At 46.1% G+C, this 13,063-nt stretch overlaps 1 protein-coding gene across 2 annotated transcripts in view; it reads right to left on the reverse strand.

Moving 5' to 3' along the window:
- Window positions 1-13,063, reverse strand: part of VAV2 (vav guanine nucleotide exchange factor 2) — a 155,244-nt gene that overhangs the window by 50,993 nt on the left and 91,188 nt on the right. The window lies entirely within an intron of this gene.

Genomic DNA, 13,063 nt, shown 5'->3' on the forward strand with positions numbered 1-13,063 from the left:
ATTTAATTTTGGTATAATTGCAAAGCCGTTGCTCACCTACAAAAACAATAATTACGTCAAGGAACTACATCTAAGTTTTACTCAGAATAGAGCCATTGAAGTTAATGAAGCTAAGTTCATTAACTTAGGAGGGGAGGGCAGTTGCTCAGTGGTAGAGCTTTGCAGACAGAATGTCCCAGGTTCATTTCCCAACGGCATCTCCCTGCCTGAAACCCTGCAGAGCTGCTGCCAGCCAGTGTCAGCAAAACTAAGCTAAGTGGACCTAGGGGCAATTCAAAATGTCTTTCTGATCATCTCTATCAAAGCAGCCGCCATAGTGAAGCATCAATTAACTTTTCTTTTTGCCTTATGAGAAAGACCACATTAAAAAAATAATAATAAATAAATCAGTACATATAACGGTAACAGCGTTTTACAAACTCACAATCAATAAAGAAACATGGCTGCATTGTCCTTTTCATTAGTAATTCATACACAGTATACAATTGCATAACCGCCCGCCCTCCCGCCCCCACCAGCTTGAAGTCCACAGTGATTATTCACTAGTAGATCACTTATTTTCCTCTGCCCTCCCGCTTCTTCTTCTTCCTTTTGTGTCTTGTTAAGGCTGCAAGCCTGAGGGCAAGCAGCCCTGTTGCTGTTTTTATTGATTCGCAAGCCACTCTGGGAGCTCTTTCCTGCAAAAGAGCAGGGAGTTTTTGAAATAGGCTTTGAATAAATAAAATAAAATAAAATAAAATAAAATAAATAAATGTCCCAAAGCGAAACTAAAAATCTGAATGTAGCGAAAGGAGCTATTTTGCTAGGCAAGGATGGCATGATTCTCACATATGCTGAGAGGAGCTGTGGACAGGGATAGAGTCTTCCACAACTAAGCCTTATGAGGAATGGTTGAAGGAAATGGGTATACAGTGGTACCTCAGGTTACATACGCTTCAGGTTACAGACTCCTCTAACCCAGAAATAATGCTTCAGGTTAAGAACTTTGCTTCAGGATGAGAACAGAAATCGTGCGGCGGCAGCAGCAGCAGCAGGAGGCCCCATTAGCTAAAGTGGTGCTTCAGGTTAAGAACAGTATCAGGTTAAGAACGGACCTCTGGAACGAATTAAGTACTTAACCCAAGGTACCACTGTATTTAGCATGGAGAGGAGAAGACGCCTTCAAATATCTGACGGGCTGTCACATGGAAGATGAAGCAGGCTTGTTTTCTGCTGCTCCAGAGGGAAGAATCCAAGCCAATAGATCCAAAGGAAGAAAGGAGACTCCGACTAAACCCTGGGAAGAACCTTCTGACTGCAAGTTGTTCAACAGTGGAATGGGCTTCCTCGGAAGGTGGTGGGCTCTCCTTCATTGGAGTTCTTTTGATGGCCATCTACCAGGGATTCATTGCAGTGGGGTTAACATACGAACATAAGAAGTGTCTGCTGGATCTGGCCAAAGGGGGCGCATCTAGTCCAGCATCTCATTCTCATAGTGGCCAGCTGGTTCACCTGTGCAGAACCCACAAGCTGGATTCAAGCACAAGAGCAGCACTCTCCCCTTATGTGGTTTCCAACAACAAGCATTCAGAAACATTGCTCCAGCTGTGAAAGCAGAGCCTAGCCATTATGGCTAGTTGCTGTTGGTAGCCTCCTCCTTTTTCTTGAATTTGTCCAATCCTCTTTTAAAGTCATCCAAGTTGGTGGTCATCACTGACTTCTCTGGGAGCAAGTTCCATAGTTTAACTATGCGCTGCTGGGTTAGACTAGATTACCCTTGGTGTGCCTTCCAACTCAACAATTCTATGACTCTTTGGGATGACGTGGAAGCAAAGGAGTTCTACTTATTGACCCCTTCCTGGCCAATAAGGGAAGGGGAATGTGAGAGGGGCTCTGTGTCTTTGTGACTGAGAAATTGTTCAATGATCACCTGTGCCTGCCATCACCATTAGACCCATCATTACCACTCCTGTGCCTAACTGGAGTTAATGGACTGCATTCAATATTAGTCCTGCTCAAGAGCAGCCACCATCAAAATGACTAACTTAGGTTCATTCATTTCTATGGGTCTTTTCTAAGTAGAACCGATGGACCTGCATTAGTCGCACACATTAAAGCAAAAACTGAAGACATCTGAAGGCAGCACTGTATGGGGACGTTTTTAATGTGTGATGTCTTGCTGTGTTTTAATTTGTTGGAAGCCTCCCAGAATGACTGGGGTAAGCCAGTCAGATGGGCAGCATATAAACAATATATTATTATTATTATTATTATTATTATTATTATTATTATTTCTACTCTGAATAAATGTGTATGAAGTGTCAGGGGAGAGCAGTTCCTCTGATGGGGACGGGACACGTCATGTTCCTTCTGGGGTAGTTTGTCCACCATTGGTTTCCACCCTGCACGCAGTTCTCACCTGTGGCTCCTAAAAGTTGTCAGCATATGACAGCAGCCACACCCTGGGAAATGACTTCGACTGGCCAGCTAAACCAGGTGGGTCTCAAACCCTTAGTAAATTAAAGACTTCCCCTGCATGTGAAGACAGGCTCCAGTGGACGAAGCAGACCAGACCAATAGTGGGTCCAATGGTCAAGAAGGCAGCTTTTGCATGTCCTGTAGAGGGAAATGAGGGGCAGATGTGGCTCATCAGCCTGCAAAGGGAGCCCATCTCAGAGAAGGAAAATTCTAATCCTAAACCTCCACTGCCTTGTGGAATATCTTCAGGAAAAGGCTAAGGATTAAACCTACACAAATCTGGATTAGAATCCCTAAAACGGTTGGATGGCGCCTTGTATTTCTGCAGCCAAGCTGGTGCCAAATGTATTGCTCTGCTTTCCTTTGGACTACATCAGTGTGGCTGGGGGAGGGGGGCTTGTTGTCTGGGCAGCCCAGGACCTCCACACACACTGCCCAGGCTTGTGCCCCCACCTCGCGAAATCACTTCAGTGCTGCTAATGCAGGAGTTTGACCTCACCCCTGGAGGCACACTCCATTGTTTCTCGAGACAGACAGATGCTAACAACAATTACTCTGAATAGAGCTAATATAGTGGACGCTCGGGTTGTGAACATGATCCGTGCAGGAAGCACGTTCTCAACCCACAATGTCCGCAACCCTCAGCACCCCGTCTGCGCACACGCAGATCGCAATTCGGTGCTTCTGCGCATGTGCAAGCACCGAAACCTGGAAGTAACCCGTTCCAGTACATCCAGGTTTGGCACAGTGCACAACCCGAAATCACGCAACCTGAAGCGCCTATAACCCGAGGTATGACTGTACTGGATGTTTTATATACTTTTATTTCATAAAATTTATACAATGTATGATGATTTTTAACAAAACTTCAAAGCAGCTTAAAAAAAGGGAATAAAACAAAATTATCAGCAAAAGCAGTAAAAACTCTTCAAAACGTTTTTTAAAAATAAAATCTGCAAAAAACTAAAAAAAAAAAAAAGATTAAAACATGCACCAGCATTCTACATATCTAGGTAGTCTTGGCTAAACCAAAATGCTTTTAGCAGATGCTGGAAAGAGTACAGTAAAGAAGCCTGCCCGATAGGCAAGGAGTTCCCATGTGTAGATACGGCCACGCTAAATCACAGAATTTTAGAGTTGGAAGGGACTGAGTTATGGGTGTAGGAATGGGTATTATGTGGCACCTGTATAAGTGCCAGTTCAGTTGAAAGCGATTAAAAAGAGCTGCACAGGCCTGTCCATTCAGATAGATTACATATAGATCTATTTATGTATGTATATATTTGAAGATAACATCCAAGGGATAGCCTGAGATGTAAATCTTCCTCTCTCTCTCTCTCTTTCAGGGAACTGTGGGTTCTTTTCCACAATTCCCTGTAAATAACAAGGGAAAAGCCATCCCTTCTGTTACATCCCGAGAGTGCCATCACCACATGGACATAGCTGTCACTCGGCATTTGTTAAAGGGTCAGACCTTCTGACAGGCTTATTAAAGAGAAGAGATCGATTCTTGGACAGAGTTAAATTTACCAAGCAAGCAGAAAGGAGAGAAGGAAAACAATGATCTGACCTACAAAAACAAAACAAAAAAAGATGAAGAAGAAGAGAGGTAACAGGCCAGAGGCAGCCCATCTGCTTCTTGCTCAGACTTCCCCTGGTGTCTCTCTCTTAGGGAGACGCAGCCACAAAGTACAGCCACAGCCCACATCATCTCAACCAAACTGCTCGAAATTTAGGCATGATGACAGTAGTCCTACCCTTTTAAATGAGGGGCCTGTGTGGGATCACAGAGGAGAGGAGGAAGGGGGGGTCTGGTTTTATGCAAGAGAGAAGGAGGGAAAGATGCAAGGGAGAGATTGGGAAGAGAATTTTGGAGCGGTTCTCCTTTTCATGCAGACCTCTAGCCAATTCATGCTTGCTTGAACCAATAAAGTGAAGCTAAACTTAAATCAATTTTGTTGCTCTTGTGCCTAGGTCCTGCTTGCAGGTTTTCCATCGAGCTTCTAGTTGGCCACTGTGAGGACAGGATGCTGGATCATGAGAAGCCTTCAGCCTAATCCAGCAGGGCTCTAATTATAGTCTACCTCCACCACTGGAGGCAGCATGCCTCTAAATGCCAGTTTCTGGTGATCACAAGTGGGGAGCATGATGCTGTTGCACTCAGTTCCTGCTTTTGGGCTTCCCATTGGGGTATCTTAGCCACTGTGAGAACAGGATGCTGGACTACATGGGCCACTGGCCTGATCCAGCTCTTCCTATGTTCTACAAAAGGCCCCAACCCCAACCCCCCACACCTACCTGCTTGATTTTAATACTTTTCATAACTTCTTCAGTCTGAATCAACCAAGACAGGTGGGTGGGTGGGTGGGTGTGCATACCTTTTTTTGCACAGGTCTCCTGCCTTTAACCATGAGCCCCCGCTTCCAACTCAAGCAAAAGTGTTTTAAGCAATTCAGTTTTGCAGCCCTGTCAAGCACATCCTCTGCTTGCACAACCAGTTCTCAGCAGAGGCAAAAGATGCAAGGCAGAAATTTGTCATGAAGAAACATACAAGGCCCTATGGAAGGGGAACCTCGGTTTGCCCTTCCATGAGCTTGCCCTCCTGTGACTCTGAGCATGCTTGACACTTGGCGTGGCTGTTCCAAATGATGACAGACAGTCACACGCACACACTGACCCCGTGCTGCAGGCAGGCACGGAGGAGGAAGAAGGTGACGACCCTCCGGTGGCTGTGTGAGGGTCACAAGGGAGGCATCCTGGCTCATAAAGCAGAATTCTGCGGCTGCATAAATTAATTCAAATTAAGACAAATCTGAATAATTGCTTCTGCTACTGTTACCTGAGACAAGGGGCTCTGGAATTCACTGAAACCTGTTTGGTTTTTTGTCTGTATTTTAATAGATTTGTTTTTATATTGTTTTAATTTTATTAGAGTTTGATTACTTTTTAGCAATTAACTTTTAGCTTTCTGTATTTTATCTGTGTTGTTTTAACTTATGTAAGCCACCTTGAGTCCTGGCCTAGAAAAACGGTGGATATAAATAAAACAACGTCATCATCAACAGCAACAACAACAACAACCTCACTTCATCATCCCCTAAACGTTGAACATCTTATCCAGCCATCGACCAAGCTTTAGAGATTCTGGCAGGCACACTCACATACTACCAAATCTACCATTGCAGTCTTGAGAGCTAGAAATCTGTTTTTGAAGATAAACATATAAACAAACGAAGAGTTCCCAGAAACCCAGATTCTGCACTTTCCCCCCAAGGTTATGACCTTTTCCTGCATCCCTTGGGAAGACAAGTCAGTGCTCAATGGGTATTCGGGTACATTACCTTAGCAGTTCTCACAACAGCCTGTAAGGCAGTACAGTACTGGTACTATCCTTTACTGTTGTACCTTAGCAGCTTTTAAAAAGCAGAGGAGAGCCTGTCTATAGGACCATTTTACTACCTGTCTCATCACAGAACTGCATTTGATGCGGGGGGGGGGGAGCGCTCCTTGTAACTTGGTTTGATGCTACAGATAATCAGCCTACCCTGGGGTGAGGAGCAGAGAATGAGAAAAATGAGGTAAAAACTGGTGACCAGAAAATAGCCTGCCCTATTATTGTTCTCTAAGATCATCTATTGCCTGGGGAAATGCAAAACTACGAGGACTAGAATCTTACCTTGTTTTTAGGGGCAGTATGGTATTTATTAAGGGACGCGGGTGGAACTGTGGCCTAAACCACAGAGCCTAGGGCTTGCCGATCAGGTCAGCGGTTCGAATCCCCGCAACGGGGTGAGCTCCTGTTGCTCGGTCCCTGCTCCTGCCAACCTGGCAGTTTGAAAGCACATCAAAGTGCAAGTAAATAGGTACCGCTCCAGCGGGAAAGTAAACGGCGTTCACCAGAAGTGGTCTAGACATGCTGGCCACATGACCTGGAAGCTGTCTGTGGACAAATGCCAGCTCCCCAGCCTATAGAGCGAGATGAGCACACAACCCCAGAGTTGTCCACGACTGGACCTAACGGTCAGGGGTATCTTTACCTTTACTATGGTATTTATTATTGCTGTTTAAAAGTATTAAACTATCACACTGTTATTGTCAAGGACCTAACATTTTCAATGCCATGAATTACAGTGGTACCTCGGGTTACATACGCTTCAGGTTACATACGCTTCAGGTTACAGACTCTGCTAACCCAGAAATAGTGCTTCAGGTTAAGAACTTTGCTTCAGGATGAGAACAGAAATCATGCTCTGGTGGCCTAGCGGCAGCAGGAGACCCCATTAGCTAAAGTGGTGCTTCAGGTTAAGACCAGTTTCAGGTTAAGAACGGACCTCCGGAACGAATTAAGTACTTAACCTGTGGTACCACTGTAGTGCAGAAGGAATCAGGTTCAACCCCTAATGGGTTCCTGCATGAAACCATTGAGAGGCACTGCCAGTCAGTGTGCACAGTACCAATGACCTGACTCAGTCTAAGGCAGCATCCTGTGTGCCTGTTTAAATTAACCCGAACCATGAGGACTAGAATCTTGCCAAAGGAAGGGTTGTACCTCAGTGATGAAGCATCTGCTTTGCATGCAGAAGGTCCTAAGTTCAACCCCCAAGAGCAAATCCAGCCACGGCTGGGAAAGAGTCTCCTGCCTGAAACCCTGGAGAGCAGCTGCCAGGCAGGGTAGACAATACTGAGCTAGATAGAACCCACAATCTGGCACAGTGTAAAGGAGCTTTCCATGTTCCTATGCAAGAAAGGCAAATTTCATCCTTGGATAAAAATTCCCTGGGAATTTTTTTTCTCCCCTTCACTAGCTCCAACAAGACTGAAAATGTGGAATAGTGTGGCAGAGATCACACCCAATTAATATTTCAGGCCACCAGCAGGGGATCAGGAGGGCATCTAAGACCTCTTAGTTGGCGGTGGTTCAATCCAGCTGGAGGAAGCAACGGGTCAGCTGACAGCTCAGCGCACAGCAGTCCTCAGGAAAGGATAAAAGTTGGAAGGTAAAGGAACCATGACTTATTCATACGCCTCAATTCAGCCCTACGCTCAGAGGCCCCATGACACTGAAATAACAGTTCAGCAGCCGTTTGGTGTAACTGAAAGGTTATTAGGAAACCAAAACAAAAAACAAAAAAGCAAAATATAACCCACCTCTTCCCCCCCCAGCACTAAAAACAAATGAATAACTAAGAAACTGATCCCTTTTGCACAGATATGGGAAAGCTTTTTTTCTGCTGCTGCAGAGAGCAGATACAAAACCAATTGATTCAATAGACAAGAAAGGAGATTATGACAAAGCATCAGGAATAACTTTCTGACGGCAAAAGCTGTTTAACAGTGGAACCAACTCCCACGGAAGGTGGTGGACTCTCCTTCCTTGGAGGTTTCTAAGCAAAGGTTTTGTGGTCATCTGTAGGTGGTTCTCTAGTAGAGATTCCTGCATTGCAGGTGATTGGACCAGATGGCCCTTGGTGACACCTTTCAACACTACAATTCTATGACTCTAACAGCTCTTTGAAGAGGAGGGCATGTGTGTTAACCTGATTGTGGGTATGGGGGCAGGCAGCAGATCTCAGCTGCTTGATTCTACCACCATGAACAAGTATAGTACAAGAGGATACCATCCTTGTATTAAATGATAAGGCAGCTCTGGTTTGGGACATAAGAGCAAAATCTGGGTTCTGCTTAGGCTGGGCCAGACACAGCTGTGCTGGCTGGGACTGGTGGGAGTCGTTGCAGCTCAATGCACCAAGAAGGCACTGGGTTGCAGGAGGCTGGTCTAGTTGCCTATCTAGTTGTACCTATCAACCCAGTTTCCCCATTCTCCCAGCAGTCAATAATATGGGTCAGGGCAGAAATATAATAGTACCTCACAAGGCTATCCTCACAGCCACAGCATTTTTAATTGGGAAAGGGTCTTAGCTCAGTGGCAAAGCATCTGCTTGGCAAGTCCCAGGTTCAATACCCAGCATTGCCAGGTAGGGTTTGGAAATACTCCAATCTGAAACCATTGAGTACTGCTGCCTGTCAGTGTAGGCAATACTGAGCCAAGTGGACCAGTGGTCTGACTCAGTAGATGGCAGCATCTTATGCTCCTAAGGCAGTTTCTATATTCCTAATTAAAGAATTTCAACTTTCTCTAACATGATTATGGTGTTTTTTTCTAAACAACCCTAACAGGCCCTTCCAAAGGAAAGATGGATTCGAGAGAATAAACATCAGCAGAAACAGCAGACTCGAGGCACCCTCCTTGCAGAGTGAAGATAGCATTAGATTTAATCCCAGAACCATCTGCACATGCAAAGCCAGGAGGGTGAGGATGGCGTGTGGGGCCTGAGGAAAGCTGCTTGGAAAAGCAGGCAAGGCGGCTAAGAGCCCCTTGACATCTAAATGGCTTTGGGCAGGAGACATTACTGCTGTCAGTAATGACTGACAACACACTGTGGAAGGTTTCCTATCACATCACATACCCCTGCAAAATCTGGTCGAAGGACAGCAGGAGAAAAGAGCATTTAGCTAAGTGCAAAGCAGCTTCAGAAGCAGCGCTGGCAAAAATGGGTGCTCTTTATTGCTCATTTTTAATTTTACAATTTGTTAGATTTCTTACTCCCACCCGTTCACTCTTGACACTTGAAGAGTAGATTTTTAGGATGTGAAGTGTAGATTTTTAGGACCCACCTTATTTTTGTGATTGTAAGTTGTTTCAAACTGATTTTAATATTGTGCTTTAACGGTGCAAACAGCCCATGGACCTTAGGGTGATGGGCAAGTGAGAGAAGAAGAAGAAGGAGGAGGAGGAGGAGGAGGAGGAGGAGGAGGAGGAGGAGGAGGAGGAGGAGGAGGAGCACTGGAGCATAAAAAGAGTCTGCTTGCTGGATCAGACTAGCGGCCCATCTAGTCCAGCATCTTATTCTCACAGTGGCTACCCAGATGTCTCTTCTGAGAAACTCGCAAGCAGGATTCGAGCACAGGATTCGAGCACTCTCACCCCACGTGGCTTCCAGCAGCTGGTATCCAGAAATCTTACTGGCTCTGACCACTGAGGCAGAGCGTAGTCCTCATGGCTGGTAGCAATTGATGACCGTCTCTTCCATGAATTTGTCTAATCCTCTTTTAGAGTTATCTAGGTTCGTGGCCATTGCTGCCTTCTACTTCTGAGAAGATACGGTTAGGATTGGGTCCCTCTCCACCCTGGCTTTTGACACCTTGAAATGTAAATTATTATTTTTTTAGGACTCAATTTGTTTTTATGTTTGCAAATTGTTTTAAACTGTTTTTAATTAAAAGTTAGCAGGGTGGTAGAACCCAGGGGTGAGGTTTTTTTTCTGCCCGCACCTAGCCTATCAGGTTTTAGGATGTGGCGATGGGGGGAGGCTGTGTAGGAGAAGCATCGCATGCGCTAATGCACACTCAGCCCTGTGAGATTGGATGTGACACCCTGACGCAGGCGTGTGCTTCCCAGCATGAAATCCCAGAAGGAGGCCAAGCCACCACCTACAGAGCTTTCCACCTAACCATCAGGTCCCCTTAGCGCTGGGCTCAGTGGAGACGTCGGGCAGATGATCCCAGTGTCAGCCTAAGAGAAGCATCCGAACTTTACCAGCCTGTCTTCACTCCTGGCAGAACATCATCACCACCTTTTGTGTAGTTAGAACTGTAGATTTGTAAAGCTGGAAGGGACCCCAAGGGGGTCATAGAGTCCAACGCCCTGCAATGCAGGAATCACAGCTAAAGCATCCATGACAGATGGCCACCCAACCTCTGCTTGTAAGTCTCCAATGAAGTCCACCACCTTCCAAAGGAGACAGCGATTACCGTCAGGAAATTCTAGCATTACAGGTGAGGGGGGCGGGGGGAGATTCCTCTATCCCACTTTCTCCATGTCATGCATAATTTTATAAACTTCTATCACATCGCATTTTGATGAGTTGTTATTTGAATTGTTTTTTTAATTATTATTTATATTGTTCTACTGTTAAATAAATTAACAATAATCATAAGCCCCCAAAGCTGCAGCCTTTTCCACACAGGGGATCTGCTCCAAGCACAGAAAAAGCAGGGTGTCACTAGATCGCTGCCCACCCCCCGCCCACAATTACAGCCTGCTTCAAAAAAGATCAATTATTTAGCTGAGCAGCACCTACCCACTCACACTGCACCCTGCCCCACAAATACCATGTCAGCCCGCATATGGCGCCTGAAACACGACAACCCACTTACAGCAGATCAATTATTCATGGCCACTTCATGTCATCGCCGAACACATAATCCTAACCGCTCCTGTTACCCCATAACACGTGTTTGGGAAACCATGGGGGACCGCAAGGCTAGCACAGCACCATCTATCTCTTATCTCTTTCCTTTTCCCCCCTCTTTCTTTTTTGGTTCCAGACAGACAGAAGACAACAACAGGATTTTATCAGGTTTGCAATGGATTCCCCCAGTAATGGGTCATTCCCCAACCCATGTGGCCTGAGGGAGATAAGAACACAAGACTGACTCTGCCAGGTCAGGCCTGTAGCCCATCTAGCACAGCATCTTGTTCTTATGGTCACAGGGGCAAGCCTGCAAGCAGGACATAAGTGCAACAGCAAATCTCCAGCTGCTATCCCCGCCATTGTCTGGTTCTCAGAGGCAGACTGCTCCTGGGCATGGAGGTTCTGCTATCACAATAGGCCCTCATAGGAAGAGGCCTAGGCTGCTGGATCAGGCCAGTAGCCTGCCTAGTCCAGCCTCCTGTCCTAACAGTGGCCAACCAAATGCCCCAAATCAGAAGCCCAGAAGCATGGGATCTCTGACTGTGGAGGCAGAACATAAAAAGAGCTTTGCTGGACCAGAAGCCCAGAAGCATGGGATCTCTGACTGTGGAGGCAGAACATAAGAAGAGCTTTGCTAGACCAGAAGCCCAGAAGCATGGGATCTCTGACTGTGGAGGCAGAACATAAGAAGAGCTTTGCTGGATCAGAAGCCCAGAAGCATGGGATCTCTGACTGTGGAGGCAGAACATAAGAAGAGCTTTGCTGGACCAGAAGCCCAGAAGCATGGGATCTCTGACTGTGGAGGCAGAACATAAGAAGAGCTTTGCTGGACCAGAAGCCCAGAAGCATGGGATCTCTGACTGTGGAGGCAGAACATAAGAAGAGCTTTGCTGGACCAGAAGCCCAGAAGCATGGGATCTCTGACTGTGGAGGCAGAACATAAGAAGAGCTTTGCTGGACCAGAAGCCCAGAAGCATGGGATCTCTGACTGTGGAGGCAGAACATAAGAAGAGCTTTGCTGGATCAGAAGCCCAGAAGCATGGGATCTCTGACTGTGGAGGCAGAACATAAGAAGAGCTTTGCTGGACCAGAAGCCCAGAAGCATGGGATCTCTGACTGTGGAGGCAGAACATAAGAAGAGCTTTGCTGGACCAGAAGCCCAGAAGCATGGGATCTCTGACTGTGGAGGCAGAACATAAGAAGAGCATTGCTGGATCAGAAGCCCAGAAACATGGGATCTCTGACTGTGGAGGCAGAACATAAGAAGAGCTTTGCTGGATCAGAAGCCCAGAAGCATGGGATCTCTGACTGTGGAGGCAGAACATAAGAAGAGCATTGCTGGATCAGGAAGAACACTCTACCTGTCTTTGAGGTAGCTGGAGAGGCACAGGAGGTGCATTTGAACCTCATTCTAGAGGTTCCCCATCCCTGTCCTGCAGGCTACTCACAGCCCCCACAGTGTTGGGAACACACACTCACACAGAACTTCCTTTGACCTCTGCACATCGAAGGGCAAAGTGGATGTCCAGCAGGGAAAATCCAGTCTTGGCTGCCAGTCACACACTGTACAATTGCGGAAGCTGTTAAGGTATTTTTATGCTAGGGAACACATCTATCGTACCTGTAACCACACCTCCCGGGTGTCCCTTGTGTGCTTGTTGAAAGCACATGCAGAGGCCTGGAGGGGTAATAGCCAACTAAATGGAAAACTCATTAACCTTGGTCACTTATAACTCCCAAAGGAGTAACAGCTGAATTTCCTGAAACTTTGCATGGTATCAAAACAACAATGTTTAATATATCTTTGGTGTGTTTTGTTTTCGTTTCTAAAAATGGAGTGGCTGCCACTGTTGAGGACTCTCCAGAATTGTAGAATTGTAGAGTTGAAAGGGACTCCAAGGTTGTCTAGTTCAGCCTCCTGCAATGCAGGAATCACAGCTGAAGCATCTCTGACAGATGGCTATGTAGCTCTATTTACAAACCTCCAATGAATCATAGAACTGCAGAGCTGGAAGGGACCCAAGGGTCATCTAGTCCAACCCCTTGCGATGCAGGACTCATAGCTCAAGAATTCCCACCAGATAGCCATTCAAACTCTGCTTAAATGCTTCCAATGAAGAAGAGCCCACCGCCTTCTAAAGTAGCCCATTCCACTGCTGAACAACATAAAAAATGGTCAGGGATGATGGGAGTTGGAGTTTTGCAACATCTGGAGCGGCACAGGTTCCTCAACCTGGCTTTAGATGATTCTGGCCCTTTGTTGAGACAACATATCATGGGGCTCATCCATCAAGGCCCAATGGGAACTGTCTGTGGTCCTGAGCTTGCCTTTGCTTCATGAGACTTTTATA

This window comes from Podarcis pityusensis, assembly GCF_964106645.2.
Source record: "Podarcis pityusensis genome assembly, chromosome: Z".
NCBI lineage: Eukaryota > Metazoa > Chordata > Lepidosauria > Squamata > Lacertidae > Podarcis > Podarcis pityusensis.